This window comes from Protomyctophum parallelum (genome assembly GCF_964188405.1).
Source record: "Protomyctophum parallelum genome assembly, chromosome: 3".
In the NCBI taxonomy this organism is placed as follows: domain Eukaryota; kingdom Metazoa; phylum Chordata; class Actinopteri; order Myctophiformes; family Myctophidae; genus Protomyctophum; species Protomyctophum parallelum.
This window is the reverse complement of record NC_139698.1, coordinates 267794-288645: the sequence shown is the minus strand read 5'-3', so window position 1 is coordinate 288645 and position 20852 is coordinate 267794. Positions and strand designations below refer to the sequence as shown.

General features: G+C 44.1%; 1 protein-coding gene and 1 long non-coding RNA gene across 2 annotated transcripts in view; one reads left to right on the top strand and one right to left on the bottom strand.

Annotated features, from left to right (window-relative positions):
* Positions 1-20852, bottom strand: part of LOC310856041 (uncharacterized protein) — a gene marked incomplete at its 3' end in the record, with an annotated part of 240942 nt that overhangs the window by 23951 nt on the left and 196139 nt on the right. The gene's annotated exons all lie outside the window — the stretch shown is intronic.
* LOC310856174 lies at positions 140-2356 on the top strand. The gene is made up of 4 exons (XR_014569052.1): positions 140-264; positions 449-545; positions 989-1075; positions 2250-2356. It is a non-coding gene; the product is annotated as an uncharacterized lncRNA (long non-coding RNA).

The window sequence follows — 20852 nt, the reverse complement described above, 5'->3', positions numbered from 1 at the left end:
CACTTCAACCCCAGCATCCCTATTCTGGGGGAGCGTTCAGCAAAAATAGCAGATCTACAAGCTCGCACTGCGTTGCAACATGTTGTGAGCTTGTAGAGCTAATGGTTTCTTTCTCTCTCTCTCAGGATGGAGATCATAGTAGACACAGCTGGAGCCTCTAGAGATGGAGATCTGCAGGTCTGTCCATGGATGGATGGGAGGACGGAGATCTGGGTAGACGCTGGAGGACTTCAAACCTGGGCCTGCCCGGTGATGAACTCAACGGTATGAACCGCTTTAGGGTTAGGGCTTTTTTAGGCTTAGTAAAAAGCCAATAATCGTCCGTTGCCGATAATTGGTCGATCCCTATTCTTAAACGTTACTGTAAGTGCATGTGTATGTTGTGACAGGACACGCACACACACAGCAAAGCTAATTTGGGGTGTGTGTGTCTTTCGTTCTTTGTTAGAATGGAGATCTCAGCCGATGCCCGAGATCCGAAGCTTTCCCCGGGTGTTTCCGCTGAGGACTTCTGGGTCGCTGGGAGGCTCGGACGGAGCTGGAAGGTTCGGTAGACGCCACTGGAACCCGTTTAGGCCTGTCAGAATTTGAGGTTTTATAATGGCCGATTTTAATTGTTGCTCAAATAAATTACAAGTAACAATTGAATTGCGTCATACTAACATTCTAAATAAAACTTTGGCTTTTGTAGGCTTTGTAAACAAAAAGCTGCACATGGCATAATTCAATAACTTTATACACTAAAAAAAAGAAGTAAATTACAAAGTGACACATTTAGAGCTTGTAGATCGGTTGCTTCCATTATTTCTTTAAAATGTTTGAAAATATATGAACATTTTCAACATGGAGACGATTATGACTATTATCCCTAAAAAAGTATCTCAAATACTTGGCGATTGGGTAATTGTGACAGGCCTAAATCCTTCTAGTTGTGTTTTTTTATATCATGTTCTGTAATCAGTTAGGGTTGACTATAGACCTTTTTTAGGAACAAGATCATCATGCCGGTGAAGAGCACGTTTCTAGCCAATGGAGCAACTATTTCTGATCACCTTTGGAGTTGCATCACAGCAAGGTAACTATACAACACGCACGCACGCACACACTATGATCATGACATGACATCAGCTTGTGACTGCAACTTGTTCCTGTTCGCAGATGACTCGGCACTGCTAGTCTCGGACAAGAACAAACTGCAGGTTGAAAAGGCCCTCAGCTCTGAACTCGGTAGAATCTGTACCTGGCTCGCTGATAACAAACTATCCTTATACCTGGGAAAAACTGAATCCATTCTCTTTGGATCTAATAGTAATCTCAGCAAGGCAAATGGCTTCTTGGTTAGAGCTGGTGACAATGTTATCACACGTAAAGATGAAATTACCTACCTAGGTTCCATCCTGGAGGCTAATCTTTCCGGTGATAAAATGGCCACCATCGTAATCAAAAAAGTCAACCGAAGAACAAGATTCCTTTACAGGATCTCCTCACTGGTCAACAAAAACACCTTGAAGACCTTAACAGGAGCCCTCGTACAAGGTTTCTTTGACTATGCATGCACCTCCTGGTACCACAGCACCTCAAAGGCCCTTAAAACTAGGCTCCAGACTTCCCAAAACAAACTAGTCAAGCTCCTACTTGGCCTCACCCCCCGAACCCACCTCACCCCTGCCCACTTTGACAGGCTGGAATGGCTTGGGGTCGACGACTGAGTACAGCATCTTGCAATGGGTCTGGTCCACAAGATTCGATACACCACCAAGATACCCATGCACCTGTCTAGATATTTCCTTAATGTTAACGAAGTCCACACCCACAACACCAGAGGGAGTGCAACGAACCATGTACAACCCAGATTCGGCACAAACAAGGGACTAAATTATTTTCACTCCTATGCCACCAAAATGTGGAATGCCCTACCAACAGTCATTAAGACATGTGAATCCCTTTTCCCCCCTCACTGTATAAGTTTATTTTCCCTTTTTACCTCCTTTATGATGAATTCCTGTTCTGTTCTTTGACTATATAGAAGTGTCTTATTTGTACGTCTCTAAATGTTTTGATGAATTGAACATGGTGGACCCTCTTGTAAACAAGTGTAATGCTTAATTGGGTCGTCCACTTACAGTTAACAGTCTTTGTATTGAGTTTGTGCTTGGCATGTACTGTAATTCTGCAAACTGTTAATAAATATTTCAATCAATATTGTTTTATGAACAAAGTAGTAATGAGCATTTCTTTCTTTTCTTTAGGACGTTGCTGGTCTCCTGTGTGGCTCCATCTGGAGGTCACCAGGGTTCTGAGTCACTCAGATCCTGACTGGTAGTGGTGATATGTAGATGTGATCAATCAGGGCTCTTTGAAAATAATAAACAATAAAATAATAAACTAATATAAATAACTAGATAATATAAATAAATGGATAAAACGAACAATAAAAAATAGATTATAGTAAAATAAAAGTAAATTAAAATAGTAAATAAAATTAGTAATACATAAAATAAAATTAATGGATCAAATAAATATAATTAGTAATATAGACAATAATACATAAAATAAATTAAATTATCAATATAGTAATGCATAAAATTAGTAATAACGGTAATACATAAAATAAATGTATAAAAAAATAGAATTAGTAATAACAGTAATGCATAAAATAAATAAATGTATAAAAAATAGAATTCGTAACCGTAATACATACAATAAATAAATGTATAAAAAATAAAATTAGTAACCGTAATACATAAAATAAATAAATGTATAAAAAATAGAATTAGTAATGACAGTAATACATAAAATAAATAAATGTATAAAAAATTAAATTAGTAATAACATAGTAATACATCAAATAAATCCAATTAGTAATAAAGTTATACATAAAATTAGTAATAACATAGTAATATATAAAATACAATTAATACAATAGTAATAAATACAATTACTTTGTATTGTAATTATATGACTTAAAAATACAAACGATATCAATCACATCTACATATCACAACCAGGCTATATTGCCAGCAGGCAGGTGGACTGTAGACTCACTACAGCTGTCACAATGTGGTAAACTGTGTTTTGACCCAACTGGCCTCCAAGGAGAGGCGAGCATGGAGCCGGACATCTGATGATACACGAGAGAAGACGCCATAGTAAAAAAAAAGAAATGTAATAAAAGTAATATGTTTCATGTTGATTGTACTTTATTCATGATGCCATATATCTGTAAATCATTATTTTCTTGTTAATAAATTATTGCATTTATACCCGGGTGTCCGTTATGGGTCCATTACCCCTAGATCAAATGGTTCATAATAAGGATGAGGAATACAGTGGTACTATTTACATGTTTAAGGAATATTTAGTTATAGTTAATGTATTTTACACATTTAGACCTTCTAAAACCTAGCCTAAGGTTTTCTGAAAACCTTAAAATTCTTATTGAAACAATAAAGGATGTAGACGGGTGGATCCCGGCATGAATGGTATAAGGTATACAATTTACAATTTAGGCATTTAGCAGACGCTCTTAATCCAGAGCGACTTACATTAAGCATGGGAATACATCACAAAAAAAGCATTCATCATAAAAACATGCGTAAGCTAAGAAAGTAACAGTGGAATATCTATATTATGAGACTATACATATAAACTATATATATATATATATATACTACTATGCTCTACATAATTATGTACTATGGCGTGCTATGACTATATACAATGCAATTATAGTGCTGTCTACATAACATGCTATAAGTTTGTATCAATCAGATGCTATCTAAGTCTACAGAAATGCTGTCTAAGGGGGGTAGGGTAAGTGCTATGGGCCATGATGGAGTGTATAGGTTTCACCAGGTCTAAATGGGCTAAAAGGAGGCCTCAGGTATTCAAAGGTTTTCACCCCAAGGTCTCTACAGAATTACCTGGCTTATTAATATTAATGCTGACAATCTCCCAGAACAGAGCCATGCCACCAAACATGAATGTTGTATTACATTTTTTACCACGAAGACCAGACTGAATTTTAAGTAATAAGACTGTTTGGCTTGTTCTTGTAGTGTGGTACTTTTCCTCCAGGAAATGACTCTGTACTCCTTTGAAAACGTTAGAAATTAGAATAACTTTTAGTTATTAAATGTTCTGATGCAAATGGACCTCAATGTAAACAAGTCTTTAATAATGTTTTTCTTTAACCAGGCAGAACAAATAATGTAATAAAATATAATTTAACAATCTAATGAATAGATCTAGATTATTAATAGAAAAACTAGTTAGATAATACAATAAATAATAGACAATGTGTTTATTTTCTTAAATAAATACATATTTAAAATGTATTCATAAATAGAACTAGTTTGAACTTAATGGAACAACTAGTTATTTAATACAAAGAATACTACAATTATGTTTATTTTCTTAAACCAGGCAGAACAAATAATTAATAAAATGTGAATTAATGGATCTATTTTATTAATAGGACAATTAGTTTTTAGTTATTTTTATTAGAAGTTATTTAATTAGTTTCCGGTGTGTTACATTGAAGTCGGTGAACCTATAGAATTCTGTGACTCTGTACTGCCGATCTTCAAGCTCAGAACATCGGCTGTTTTCACACCTGCTAGTGATTACATCAACAAACAACACAGGGAGTTACAGCTGACGTACGTGACGCCATTATCATGTAGCTGCCTGTAACCAAATGCACCCTGTAACTCTGAAAGTATTCAGAGTAACACATGGAACCAAATGGACCCTTACGGGTCTGTAACTCGTGACAAGGAGCAGTGCATGGGGATTTAAACAACAAACCTTTTGTGAGTGAGTACCGATACGGTTGTTTATAAACTGGTACAGTGTGGCTTTACAATGAGTTTAACTGTCGGGTTTTATGCAACGTGCTGAAGGGCTTTGATAGACTGGGAACTGTATTGGAACTGAACTGAAAGGTGTGGAGTAAGTAGCTCTGGTCCATAGCTCTAATGCATTGCATTTCATTAGAGCTATGGACCAGAGTAACTAGCCCTGAAACATGACTCTCAAACGGGGTTCGTTTGGGAAATCCACAGTTGCACACCGAGTGCCACCCTCCTCCCGACCGATAGGGGCGCGTAGTTGAAAGCCAATGGCAAAATAACAGCTCGGATAAAAATGCTTTTTATTAAACAACGCGGGATGCAGCAATGCTAATCGCTGTACCAACACATTTCTAACACCCGTGGCACATGTGGCGAGGACTTTATATTTGGAATCTGAGTGTTTATGTACACGTTTGGACTGTAAATGTAGCGATTGCGTAAAACAGGCTGCAGTTGCGCCATGACTGTCATGATAATCATGACAGTCATGTTTCAGGGCTAGAACAGAACCAATATCTTTGACTAGGGCCTTCAAATACAGTACTTTTCTAACAGACGGAAGGCAATTGATATTTTTACTTTTGGAAATGAATATGGAAGAAACACATTTTTTCAGACGGGCAGCACTGGTTGGCAGGTATAAATACACTTTAAGACCAACATATTTGTGCCAGCATTGTGATTAGATTTATTTTATTTTTCTAAACAGTCTACAAAGTAATTTGAGCTAAAGTTGTCAAATAATTGTCTGAGCTTGTAGATCTGGTATTTTTGAAAAGTCAAGAAAATGTGGCGCAGATCTTTGAATATATATTCTTTTAACTCATATCTTTGCTTCTGGGGGTCCCTGGAACAACATCTTTTCAGATGGGGGTCGGCCGCCATCATTTTTGTCACAGGCCTGCTGCCGCTCGCCGTCTACCACTTCAGAGTGACCGCGGTCAACCTGCCCACCTCTCTGACCCCGTGGTCTGCACTGACCCCATCGGTGAACTCTGACCCCGTGGTCTGACTGCAGAGACCCTATCGGTAAGTCAGTCGACGCTCGTTAAATCGATAAATGGCTAAACTGTTGAAGATGGAGTGTAAGTGATGTGTTTAAAGCCAGTCTTCATTTTGCAAATTTCATAGTCCTTTGAATAAAAAAATTGTCATATTTTTGTCATCTAAAATGTTTTAGTGTGTCTACTGAATATCAAGATTTTAGTTGATTTCATTCTGCTGTGCAATTTTCGTCTACAGTTGAATTTGTTGACAAAACAATGTATTTTGGCAGGCCTTAACCCATTTAGGCCTGACATCGAAATGTAAAGAATGTCTTCTAAATTCTGACAGTTTTCTGAAATAACTATGTTTCTGTATCAGTGGTGCTCCATATTTCATGTCAATGACCCCAAAAATGATATGTAATTGGCCACCGACCCCCATCTGAAAATATGTTGTTCCAGGGACCCCCCCAGAAGCAAAGCTTTGAGTTAAGAATGTTCGCTCTGAAAAGAGTTGTGCCACATTTTCGCGATTTTTCAAAAATAGCAGACCCACAAGCTCGTAGTGCGGCACTCGGTGCCGCGCTATGAGCTTGTGTGTGTTTTTAATTCAGCCAGTGTTCCCAGGTGGAAGATGGAATGACCCAGAACCTCCTTAACCTTTTTTATTTTTTTCTTACCAGCTGACGCCCAGGGCAACCTCACAGAGGAGGAGGAGATCAGGGAGCAGATGAACTTCCTCAACTCACGCTGGGAGAGCCTCCGAGTGGCCAACATAGACCGACAGGCCAGGTACACACACACACACACACACACACACACACACACACATGCGAGCACAGACACACACACACACACACACATGCGCGCACAGACAAACACACACACTGTGGCGCTCTGTGCCTTTAACACTACCCTACGTCACATGCCCGCGCACTACGAGAGCGAGAATGAATGAACGGAACGGGCGAGCGCTTTGAGGAGTTTGCTGTTGTCAGCTGTCAGCTCAGCTGTCCGCTGCTCGCGTCCGTGTGTAACCTACCTCTGGCTTGTGAGAGAAAAACGTTCTGTAGTTTGTAGCCCGCTGTGGGTTAGTCGACACTCACACAATCCAAGAAGTGAGTTGTAGTAATTTCCCCAACGGAGCGTGGCTGCTCGTCCGACGCCCGGTTTCATCCCAGAAGGTTTCGATGAAGAAACGGCAACCTGCATCAACTGTCAATTTACAATTTACAATTTAGGCATTTAGCAGACGCTCTTAATCCAGAGTGACTTACATTAAGCAAGAACAAAAAAGCATGGGAATACATCACATATATAAAAAGCATTTATCATGAAACATGCGTAAGCTAAGAACGTAACAGTGGAATATCTATATAATGAAACTATACATATAAACTATACATAATACTACTATGCTATACATAGTATACATATGTACTATGACGTGCTATGACTACATACAATGCAATTATAGTGCTGTCTTCATAACATGCTATAAGTCTGTATCAAATGCTATCTAAGTCTACAGAAATGGTACCATTACGAGAGATAACAGGCCATGTTGATCAAAATAACATGTTTTCTAATTGTGTAGACTCACTGGGAGAGAGAGAGGGGGGGAGAGAGGCGGGGCTCACTGACTGCCTGCATTCACATGCATGCGTCTCTCAACCATTCTGTCAAACTTCACAGTGCGTTAATCGCGCATTAAAAAAATTAGTGCCGTTAAAAGGATTGTGAGTTAACTAGTTAATAGTGCGTTAACTTTGACAGCCCTAATTTGAACATTATTGGTTCACACTTGAGTGACGCGGGAACTGAACATTGACTGCAAGAAAACATTTGAACATTCATTATTTGATAGTTTCGTGACTTCACTATGTCTAATGTAAACTAACTGGTTAATCGATCGATAAGGCTACCAGTGATCAATGAATGATTTAATTGATAATTGACATCCCTACTCCCAGGCCCTGGCCAGCCTCTCGTGGCCCCCAGGGGAGTTCTACCAGGCCGAGCCCAGACACCTGCTGCCTCATGTGGGATGGAACTCTGAGCGCGTCAGACCCTGCTCAGCCTGCAGATCCCAGCCTGGCACCCAGAGCCTGCCTGCTACGGTCAGTGCAGTTTATTCATGCATACGCAGGCACGCACAGACTACACACAGACAGACCATTGAGTCACATCGCTACCGCACACTTTGAACTGGCCAAATATGTACAGGTGTATACACACACACGCACACACATACGCACACACACTACAACACACACAATACCAGTAAGACACCTGAGGGCGAGAAGCGACCTCGAGGTTCCGTGCACGCATCCACCTGGGTGACAGCATATCTTAATTTTCGGACCTGTTGAGAACTCTAGTTTTCGCCGGCTGCCGGACACGGCTGCACTAATAACTTTTGGGCAGGCCCGTCTAGAGTTTAATGGACAGGTATCAGTCAACAGGCCCGTCTAGAGTTTAAATGGACAGGTATCAGTCAACAGGCCCGTCTAGAGTTTAATGGACAGGTATCAGTCAACAGGCCCGTCTAGAGTTTAAATGGACAGGTATCAGTCAACAGGCCCGTCTAGAGTTTAAATGGACAGGTATCAGTCAACAGGCCCGTCTAGAGTTTAAATGGACAGGTATCAGTCAACAGGCCCGTCTAGAGTTTAAATGGACAGGTATCAGTCAACAGGCCCGTCTAGAGTTTAAATGGACAGGTATTAGTCAACAGGCCCGTCTAGAGTTTAAATGGACAGGTATCGGTCAACAGGCCCGTCTAGAGTTTAAATAAACAAGTATCAGTCAACAGGCCCGTCTAGAGTTTAAATGAACAGGTATCAGTCAAAAAGGAGACATCGAAGAGGAAGGATGGATGGGGAAGGATCAACATATGGAATGTCAGAACAGGTCAGCTCCATATATGGAGATCTAAGAGTATGAGTTTTGAGGTCAGATGTTGTTGGCCAATATTGATGACATCAGCGATCTCCATCCCTGATGATGAAACGTGATGTCACATGCTCTCTCACCCTGGGTGTGACTAACACACACTGACGGGAAATGCACAATTCTATTTCATACCTACTGACCGCCAGAGGGCGGTGTTTTCAACACCTGGATATACATCGCGCGCATGCGCAGAGGTCGAATATTAATACCAACAATGTCACTCGTGACCCCCTGTGGGCGTACCGATATAGGTGCCCAGTTCACAGGGTTCATCCTATTTCATCTTTTCGCTTTTGAGCGCAGGTCGATTTAATTTTGAGCTCCTGCTAGTCCTTCGAGGCTGCATGCGGGGGCTCTCGACGCTGGCCATGCCTACGGAGCCTCAAACCGTTCGGTTGGAGCTACCTTGCGTCCTCCAGAGGCTGCATGGCTGGCGGCGATAATTCCCCGCCGGCTCCCTGGTCCAACTATTATGTTGGACTTTGTTTTCTACAGGTAAGTTGTGTTACTTTACTTGCCCGGCGGGCGTGCCTACTACAGCCTTGCGTTATCTTCGCTTTGCTGTTTGGCGTTACATTGGGTTGGTGACAGTGTTTGCTCGCTGAAATCCAACTTGTATGATTTGTTGAATTGTCGGTGGCGGCGGTGGCCGTCCATCCTCCCGACTAAATGCATTAAGGAATAGCAGTTTCGCCTCGAAAAGCGCATGTCGTTGAAACTGAAACGGCTATGCTTTTGTGTCTCGAAACCAACACGGTTAGGAGCTGCCTTGTGCCCTCCAGAGACGCGTGGTTTGTTTTCATTGTTTTTCATGACTGGGGTTCCCCCCGTGCGTTGTTGTGTGTTCACTAACCGAGCTAACTTAATGTTTCGTGGTGCTGTTGTTGTGGCTCGCAGAGAGAGGTGTGCTTCGCCTCGACAGCGACCGCGGCGGCGCTTATTGACTATTAATCAATACTCATGTTGAATGGCCGCACGATGCTAAATGAGCAACAACAACGTTTTATGGCGTCGGTAACTATGGGCTCGTAGGTGTGCTTCGCCTCGATAGAGCGACTGCCGCGACGCTAATCATGTTGAATGACCACTCCTCTCCACGTGTTTTCTGCAAGAAGAGTGTGTTTCGCTCTGTCCCAGAACGTGCAATCTACCACATATATGTGGCGCTTGGTTGCACTTGCAACGATGCCTACCAAGAAGAGGTTTGTGTGGTCGTGACGTTAATGAGCGCTCCTCCCCAGACGATTTCTGGTTAAGGAACAAACTTTTTCAAAGTGCATGTCAAGTTGTAAACGCAGCTCAGTGCTGACTTGCTAGTTTGTTTTGCTCGTTACCGTATATCAAGCAGGAATATGACAATGTTGTCACTGTGTGCGGCGTGCTTAACGTCACAGCTTCATTTGAGTGTGATCCGCTCAGCTGCTTTTCGGGTAATACCCGTTTGTGCTTGGCAGTATAATTACTAATATAATGGTTCAAGCTTCTATCGCTTTACCATTGCGTGGTTATCAAACTACGTCTGCATAGTATTGGTAACATGTACTGATAAGTTGAGGTGAAGAAAATGCCAGCACTCATTGTATGTCCTTTGCATGATTTTTATTTACCTCTGATGAGAGTGAACAAACGTACGCGTTTCGTATAACATGTACTGATAATCAATAGGCATATAATGCTGTGCTTATTCCTATTTGGACTAGTCCTCATTAGCTGCCTTTGCAGCGACTGCCCTGACAAGACAACAGAATACAGTGACTAGTACATATGTAGTGTACTTGATACTGTAGCTTGAGTGATCCATGCTCTTTTGCTGCATCATCACTGGCACTGGGGGTGTGTTTCGCTCCATTGCTGTCATACCGTGTGCTTGAAACTGGCTTGAGTGGCCTTCGCCATACATAGTATTGTTGACATACTGTGTACTGATGGTTATTTTTCACTAGCACCGAGGGCATGTTCCGCCCCGCCACTGTCATATTGTGCACTTGACACAGGCTTGAGTGATCCCTGCTCTTCGCCATGTCGGTATAGTACTAATGGCATACTGTGTACAGATGCTTGGCTGTGTTATCACTGGCATTGAGTGTGTTTCGCTCTGCTGCCTCCCACCGTATAACAGCGTGAAGGCTGCTGGTGTGAATACTTTGTGGTATCCGGTTAACTCGTTCAACGCAAAGCGCTGAGTTAACTTAATTCTTATTAATTGCTCGCACTATTGGGCATTAATATAGGCCTTGAGAGTGCTTTAGCTCTGCGGCCTGCCACCGTATTTCAGCGAGGGCTGCTACGGTGTGAATACTTACTGTGTACTACTGTGTACAGATGCTTGACTGTGTTATCACTGGCATTGAGTGTGTTTCGCTCTGCTGCCTCCCACCGTATAACAGCGTGAAGGCTGCTGGTGTGAATACTTTGTGGTATCCGGTTAACTCGTTCAACGCAAAGCGCTGAGTTAACTTAATTATTATTAATTGCCCTGCACTATTTGGCATTAATATAGGCTTTGAGAGTGCTTTACGCTCTGCGGCCTGCCACTGTGTCTCAGCGTGAAGACTACCGTAGTGCCCATATAGGCATTAAGAGAGTGTCCCTCGCTCCGCTGCCTGCTGTCGTGGTTCAGCGTGGGAACTACTGTCACGATGTGCCATTGACTAGTATAAGCACTGAGTGTGTCTCGCTCCACCGCTTCATCTAGTATAAGCAGAGTGTGTTTCGCTATGCTGCCAGGCCCATTCTCTTATATACTTAATAGAATGTGAGGGTACTTCTGTTGCCCGCGCCCAAGTTGGACGCGCCCCATAGCGAACTGCCGAGGGCTAGATCTTCGTATAACCACGGCATTGTGTACCTGGTACTCACTACTGCTTCGACATGTGCAGTATACTGCTTGCTGTCATAGCTTGAGTGTACATCACTGCTGCTGTTCAGATATTACTAATATGCTTGGTATTAAAATGGTTGTATATGACAGTCCAAGTGTTTGGCTTTGCCACTATACTAGGGCACTATTGACACTGTAGCTTGAGTGATTCTCGCTCTTTCGCTACAACTACATAACCAGTAGTATACTATTTAGTGTCTCGCTCTGCTGCCGTTCATGGATTAGTGCAGCATGCTGGTCCTCTCTGGTCCCACAGAGGAGGTCCATTACTTGCGCTTGTAGTCGTGTTTCGACTTGGGTGTCGGACACAGGCTATGGCTGTGGTTCATTCTTCCATCCATCTCCAACCGCTTATCCGTAGTCTGGTCGCGAGGGAAACGGCCATTTTGAAGACATTGATGTTTTGGCTGCATACTGCTGGCACATATGTCAACTGTGTTGGCCGTGGTGGTGGCTGATTTGCCTCCCACGGCGATGCTAGCGTTGAGCCCTTGTGAGATGATGCTCTCTCAACTAGGGGAAATTTCAAGGTGGTACTGTTGGCCACTAAGTTGCTCAGGTTGAGAACTTCTTAACCCATCTTGGGCCGATGCTGTAAACACCTTCAGAATCCTGACCTAAGTCTCTGAATGATTTCAAATGTCTATTTGAAGAACTGAGAAGAGTATACATGTGGATATATACTTACATAGCAGCGGCAACCCAGACTTGTTCTTGTCTTAATGGGTTGATAAATGGGTGCTGCTCTTTTCACTGCTGTTTGCAGAGCCGCTACTCATGGTCTGTGATGAGTAGCACTGACCTTTTAGATTGCCTTCTGTGGGTGACCGAGACAGGGTCCCTAACCCTGGACCTAATGCCAGCATTCAGGGCTTAAAGTTCTCAGTCCTGGGGACTGATTTCAGTCCTGAGGATCTCATAGGGGTCATTTAATGAGATCAGTGCAGATTTGCAAAAACACATTTTCAGTCTTGGGATTGTTTTTGGCTTTAAGCCCTGCAGCATTGCTTCTCTCACTAGATGAAGCCTTTGAGCTAGTATGGCTATTGCCCATGGCCGCACGCAGTGTATAGTCACTGGTCTGCCAACTAGATCCATGCCACGGCAGCTGGACTGGGACGTTTTAAACGGTTTCTTAATGGTCACCTCATCCTGGCCCTCTGGCCTGGATGGCACGGCACCTATGGATGATGCTTGTTCTAGGCGTTAGCTTACGTGGTAACTAACTACCCTGATGATGTTGGGGCCTAGTGTGGCCCCGAGGGGCTGCCATGGCGGGTTAGTGAGCCCGCCTGGCGACCTAGAGCCCCTGGATGTCCAGGGTTCAATGCCAGATCCGGCCAGCAATATGTCCATGTGTGTCGCGGTCTGAGCTAGGGCTGCAACTAACGATTAATTTCATAATCGATTCATCGGCCGATTATTTAAACGATGAATCGATTAATCGGATTATGGCACCTTTTTGCAATTACTTAAAAAAATTAGCTTCAAATTATTTTAGGCATGTTGTAACTAACAATAAAGACAATAAAAATGAATACTCATTCAAAATTAATATTTTACCCCCTTTTTTTATCCAATTTGATTTCATTGCCATTCCTACTTGTAATGATACTGTAATCTGTAATGTTGACCGTGTATAGCTGACTGTCTCTTTCCATTTCTATCTCTGGGACCCCAATTTTTATTTTTTAATTTCTATGGTAAAATCAATTGTGAGTCCATTTGGTTCCATTTTTGCACTCTCTGTTACAGACCCTTTATGGTCCACTTGGTTTACTTCCTAACTATCTATAATGTAGCTGGAACTCCCACTATGAGAACCACTGTCCTACACAGTCTGTGTGGACACGCACGCACGCACACAGTCACACACACACACACACACACACACACACACACACAGTGCACACAAGTTACAAGTAGCATGCTGATGCTAGCTGATAGGGGAAACCGTTCTTATAGCAGCCATATTGGCATGTTCTCTAGGGTCTAGGCCAGGGATGTCAAACTCAAATACACAGTGGGCCAAAATAAAGAAATTGGTACAAGTCGAGGGCCGGACTGTGTTTCAACACACGGGCCATTTTTGGGGAGAGGGGTATAGCTGAAATTTGACCACAAGTGATCTACTTTCACTGCTGATCAATAGTGAAGAGAAGACGCATGCTTGCGCTTGCGGGCCCTCGATACACGTGTGACAATGCACTCGCAGTGCATTGTGGGACTTGTAGTATTAAAGTGGTCCGTGCAATATACCAGAGGGCCAGTTCTAATACTAATTAAATATCATCCCGCGGGCCAAAGATAATTCATTCACGGGCCTGATTTGGCCCCCGGGCCTTGAGTTTGACATATATGGTCTAGGCTCTAGTATCACATATTGCTAAAGTTAAACAGCACTGAATAAATCATTAAGCAAAAACGTTCACTTCACGGAGATTTTTGCCCTGTGCCCACTTCAATGCGCTGCTGTGATTACACAGGTGGAACCAATGAGGAGCTAACGATCGTTAGCAAGCTACACTGCTATAGTGCTCGTCGTAGACAGCCTGCAAGCTCACAGACCCAGACATTGTGGAGCATTTTTTGTCATAAGACAAACAAATATGGACAGTGGCCGTGCTCACAAATGCCATGTTTTGGGACCTGTTTGGGGCATTTTGCAAGCAGATCATCGCAGCCACAGAGCTGACGCTCTCCCTCTGTGTGTGTGTGTGTGTGTGTGTGTGTGTGTGTGTGTGTGTGTGGGGGGGGGGGGGGGAGACTGAAGTTAGTTGGGAGAGAGAGGGGTAGATGCGGACCGGGCGCTCTGGTTACGTTCAAGACAATATTGTGGGTGCGTTTGGAAATGCACACCGGGAGCGCACTCGCCTATTAGTTTGCATTGCACAGTGCGCTCAGTGCGCTATTTCCGAACGCACCCTGTGTTGTGTTTATACCGACCCGTTGCATATTGTTCGTTCAGCCTAGTGCCGTTACGGAACGGTAAAAAGAAAGCAGCTTTACGTTACATTTTAATGTTGGAAAACACCCGCGATAATAATCGATAAGATAATTCGTTGGCAACGAATTTAATTATCGATTTTTATCGATTTAATCGATTCGTTGTTGCAGCCTTAGTCTGAGCCCCTAATTGCTCCCCGAGCGCTGCTCATTGCTCCTAATAGCAATAGGATGGGTAAATACAGGGGCCACATGTTGCGTATGTGCAACTGTACAGCTGAGCTAGCTTGCACATCGATTATAGACTCAGCATTCTAACAGGCCCCACTTCCAGGGAAGTACAGTGGGACACTTAACACCCTGCCTGTCGTTCCAGGCCGGATGTTTGGGCCTGCTACCCAACAGACCTTGCAGCATAGTGCACGGTGAACAAGCAGTTTGGTTCAACTGAAGGTTTCTCCTTGACTCATAGTGTGACTGAGGACGGTGGTGGTTTTCGCCTGATCCTCGATCTCAGACCTACCAGCTGCCTCTGGTCATGTATGCTGGGCAGTGGGCACAGTGGATGTGCTCCAGGCGGTGCCAGATTGAGAATGGTCTGCAATCATGGCCTCTCTCTTAGAGTTAATGGGGGGCTGCCGGACAGCTTCCACTGACCTGTCTCGTCTTGGACGAGTACAGTGCTGCCAGCCAGTCCCTCTGGTTGTTGGGCACACCGAAGCGACATAGACAGTTGCTTCTCTAGGGCTGCTTTCATTGCACCCCTTTTACATGTCCTGTCTATAATTTCTGGGCCTCAGACCCCAGAATTCTGCCTACCACCGTGGATACGGTTGGGTTACTGTTTCAGTTATGTACAGGCATTTAAGTAAGAGCGTGCTTCGCTCTACTGCCTACCACCTCCAGCCAGTGTCTGTGATGTACTGGGCCAGTGTGCAGTGGACTTGGCCCTTGGAATGTTTAGACTTTGTTCTTAACATAATATGTCAACAGTCTATCTTCCGACCCACTAAGGGGTCGCTCGATCCAGTCAGTCTCTGCAGGAGGTCTTGCCTCATCTTGCTGGTTTCATAACAATGCTCTTGTTGGGTATACAGTCCAGGTGGCGGACATGCTTCCCATTTAAGCCTCTTGGATCCGATGATGTTTCGTATCACTGGGCATATGTACGGCAGGGCAGGATCTTTGGCCTTGAGCGCTTGGCGCATGGCCAACTGTAGCTCTCCATTCCGGCACTGACCGTTAGGGCAGGACACTCTGGCCCACCCCTGGCCAGGCGACTTCTTGTAAGTCTTCTCTACACTGCCACTTTTGGTGCAGTGTATTCTTCACAGGATAGGCAGAGGCAGTCGCACAGTAGTATGGTGCCACCATACCGGTCAGGAAGTATGAGTTTCCATGTTTCCGCCTCAATTCGTTTTTCATATTGTGTGGGCTATACGCGACTAGAGGTTCGTTCTGGTTACCACTGCAGCCGAATCATCTACTGCAGCTTCTCGATGAAGTGCTTTGGCCTCCCCACAGAGACAGAATCCCCTGTCACAGTTTAGGGAGAGGGTGCATTCTCACCCGGGTCACCTTCGGCTGCGTAAATTGACCACTGACAATCATGCCCTACTTGATTCTGGTGCATCCTGCACCAGGGCATTGCACGCCAACACGAGTAAACTGTGGTCTAGTTGAGACAAAGCACCACCGTGCTGCTCTGTTTTCATGATACCTGCCTGCGATATTGGCAGCCTTAACCTCTCCACCAGGAGAGTAATTGTGATTGAGAACTGTTGTGCCCAGTACGGAGAGCCTATTATGTTAGACCTACCATGTGCATTTGGTGGTCAGAACGGCTCTTCATTGGCTATGATGGCTCTAATAAAGGTTGCGCTTTCTCTGGACAGCGCCTGTCACACTTTATTGTGGTTATGCCATCAGCCACGCTGACGGGGCGAGTAATCGCCCCCTACCATCTGGTACGAGGTACCACTCTACCAGGTTTGGGTGGACTTTGTCCCCAGCCCTTGGATCGGGCCGTTCTCAAATGGCTATCTGGAAGTACCATTTGCCCTCACTGCGACCCTACGGAAGTGAGTAGGTTGTCTTCATGCCCTGCCCAGTGCCTGAGACTGGGATGCCGATGGGTCTGGGTTTACCATTTGCCAATCCCTCTTATGTCGTCAAGGACTTTCTGCCTTGTACGTTGGCTAGCCTATCACTTTTAGTTTGCTCCACAGCCAGGCATGGAGCATTCTAGTACCTGCCTATTGTGCCCTGTCCGGGCTCCGTGGCACGGCATAGCTGTGATGGCTGTTTTGTTGTTCTTTGTCTGTGATGAAGGGCACAGGAAGGGCTGTGTCTTGATTCAACAGAGACAAACGCAACACTTAGAGGTACTTTGATTGTTGCGTTGAGGTAGATTTCTTGAGTAGGCCTCAAGGTCTCCCCAGAGGCATTTTGACATGCCAGACCAGGGGGTGGACATCTGTGCTGCAGTGCAGCCAAATGGGCTCCATCTGTTTTGGGCTTTTGCCAAGAGTCAGCCAACCGGACTCTCCCTCACCCTGTGGTGACGGCTGTTTGGCTGTCCATTAGATCTGCAAACCGAGCTCGGTAAGCGCAGATTCCTCGTGACCATGTTGGTATGAGTCATCCAGGTGTTGAAAACACCGCCCTCTGGCGGTCAGTAGGTATCAAATAGAACGCAAGTTATGTATATAACTATGGTTCTATGAATACCGGATGACCGCCAGAGTTCATTGTCACTCGGAATCCTGACGAAAAGATTTCATGAGGATGAACCCTGTGAACTGGGCACCTATATCGGTACGCCCACAGGGGGTCACGAGTGACATTGTTGGTATTAATATTCGACCTCTGCGCATGCGCGCGATGTATATCCAGGTGTTGAAAACACCGCCCTCTGGCGGTCATCCGGTATTCATAGAACCATAGTTATATACATAACTTGCGTTCCATAGTTAACTGCGACACACACACACACGCACGCGCGTCCTATCATTCATTGGAAGGACAATATCAGTCACCAGAAGCAGAGACGTGTGTTTTCAACATGGAGTTTGAAGTTGAATGGCCTTTGGCTTTAATAGATCAAATGAATATTAAATACTTAATCAAGCAACTTCACTGCAATTATATATTGTATTTTATTTCGGACAGAGAGGCTATTCAGTGTTTTAGATAAATGAGAAGAGTCTGGGACGTGTGGAGCGTTGTCCAGGGTGTTTTAGAGAAGTGAGAAGAGTCTAGGACGTGTGGAGCGTTGTCCAGGTTGTTTTAGAGAAGAGTCTGGGACGTGTGGAGCGTTGTCCAGGGTGTTTTAGAGAAGGGAGATGAGTCTAGGACGTGTGGAGCATTGTCCAGGGTGTTTTAGAGAAGGGAGAAGAGTCTAGGACGTGTGGAGCGTTGTCCAGGGTGTTTTAGAGAAGGGAGAAAAGTCTAGGATGTGTGGAGCGTTGTCCAGGGTGTTTTAGAGAAGTGAGAAGAGTAGAGAGGACGTAGATCAAGGCAAGAAATAAATAAGAAGCTCGTTCCACACAGGTTTCTCTTAGTGGGTCTCTCTAATCTTATTACAATACAAATAAGGGTTTTCCAGATGTATACAAGCTTGTTTCACAAACGTGCTGAACGTGTTGAGATCTTCTATTTTCGGTAATTGTAAGTATTTGAAGTGATCAAACTAGCAATAGAATACAAGTTTTGAAGCATCTTCCACAAACACGAATGGTCTCAGTTAACAGTTCTACTGCGTTAACCGCTATTTAAGCCGTTCGGCCTAAAATATAATCTTTGCATTTTCAGTCTTGAGATTTTATTTAGCTTTCATACACTGTCTTAGAATAATTACTAAGAATCACCCTAAAACTACGTTAATGTTGTGTGAACTCAGCCATCCACTGTCTTATAGGCAATTCACACTATGGTCCCGGGTGCGCACTCGGGACCACTTGGCTGATGTTGTGGTAGTGTGAATGATGCGTACTGTTCCCGGGAGCGGATTGCCCAACCGTCCCCGGGACCGCATGGGGGGTGGGTCTCTGGACCGTTGAAGTGTATTCAGATACGGATAGTTCCAATGTGAATGCATGCGTACCTAAAGAAGGAAGTGGACTGTTTTTTTTAAAGAACATGACATAATCTCTAGTCGACAAGCCAAGCATCAACAAACAAAAAAACACACAGCCGCTGCAGTGCTGCACAACGCGTAACACCAGCTCATTTCTCAACGCCGCCCGTCTCCTGTTGAATCTGCGTATACGCGCAGCACCGCAGTACGCGCTGATCTTATTACATGTGGCTCTTGGGCTTTGCTTGGCATAGTTTCCAAAGTAAAACAAAATAATAATAATGCTAAAGTAGAAATAAATCCATAGCAAACTAATATCAAACACGACACTGGAGCACAGAACTGACTGACACAGTGAATAGCAGGCAGGCTGACAGACAGTAGTATAACGGCAAAGAGGCAATGCAATTCAGTATGTCTGGATTTATTTGAGACAATGTCGCACAGTTGATGGTCAGTGTCCGTGCGCGCCAGCCATCAAGCACACCGTCATCAGGAGGATTAAAGTGTGTTATGCAAGTGTACCCGGGTGCGCTGTTGAATCTCGGGTAATGTGAATCATGGCCATCGGGGACCAGGCAACCGTATTCGGAAACGGTTCCAATGAAACGGATTCAGTCCGTCTCAGTGTGAATTGCCTATTAGACCAGTGGTTTTCAACCCTTTTCACATCAATGTCCATTATTTATTTATTTATTCAGAATTTGAGCTACGGACCACCATTTGAGGACATTTAGCCTCTCAGACCCGAAACTAAACAATATTTTGTTATCGTTGGATAAGATGTTATCCACAATTCCAACTCACAGGTCCTGCACTGCACCTGGTGAGAGCAGGAGTGGACCTGGCGAGACGTAGGAGGGGCCCGGACAGGAGACATCCCACAGATTCTAGTCCTTCCACAGGCCAGACCTCCCAGTCCTGGCAGAGTGAGTAGTTCGGGAGCAGTGGACTGTGTGACCCTGTCTTTCCCTAATGGGACTGATCGAGGGTAGCTACTGGGACGTAAGTCGGGACTTGATCACCCCGGCTGGGTCACCTGAGTGATGTTGGGAGACCAGAAACCCTGATGACCTTGGGACACATCAATGAGCATACGTCCCAGGTGCATCCATGCCATGTTTTTTAGTCCATGCAGTATTGATGTTGGTACCATTAGGAGAGATAACAGGCAAATGTTGATCAAAATAATTATTCTACATTCTCTAATTGTTTAGACTTTCTGTAGAATTGTGTAAATTAACTGATGCAGATGTTTGACAATTTAACTCTTGAGAGCATCAAGTGAAACCAAATGGATCCGTACGGGTCCATTTGGTTTCATTTTATGGTCTTAAGAGTTAAATATCTAGTCCATTTTGTTAGCAACTATCCATCATTTAGCATGGAGACCACCTGGAACCCACCCAAGGACCACTGGTGGTCCCCGGACCACTGGTTGAAAACCACTGTCTTAGAGTAATTACTGTTTCTGTCTCACTCTAGTTATAATCTCACTAATAACTGTTAGGGTCTCTATCATGCAAAGACTCAACTTATGTAACTAAGATAGCATTTTATGTAGACAATAGACATAGCACTATATTTATATGCATAGTTTCATTATATAGATATTTCACTGTTAGGTTCTTAGCTTGTACTTATGGTTGTGCTTATGGTTCATGTATGTGATGTATTACCATGTGTTGTTGTTGTTGCTTACTGTGAATCGTTCTGGATTAAGAGCGTCTGATGAATGACTAAATTGTCTCTCTGGCTCCCTCCCCAGGTGGACCCCAGCTTTGCCTACACCTACACTCTGCTCTGACACAAGTTTGTTTTGACGGAGGAGTTGGACAAAGCCTTATCCTGCTGCAGGAACGCTATTAGTCAACAGTAGACATTACAATGCCTGGTAATTATTACAATTATTATTAGAGTCCACATTAGACACTGTCCCCTATAGGGTAGGTACCCTCACATGTTCTCCCCGTGTCTCCTAGGGTAGGTACCCTCACATGTTCTCCCCGTGTCCCCTAGGGTAGGTACCCTCACATGTTCTCCCCGTGTCCCCTAGGGTAGGTACCCTCACATGTTCTCCCTGTGTCCCCTAGGGTAGGTACCCTCACATGTTCTCCCCGTGTCCCCTAGGGTAGGTACCCTCACATGTT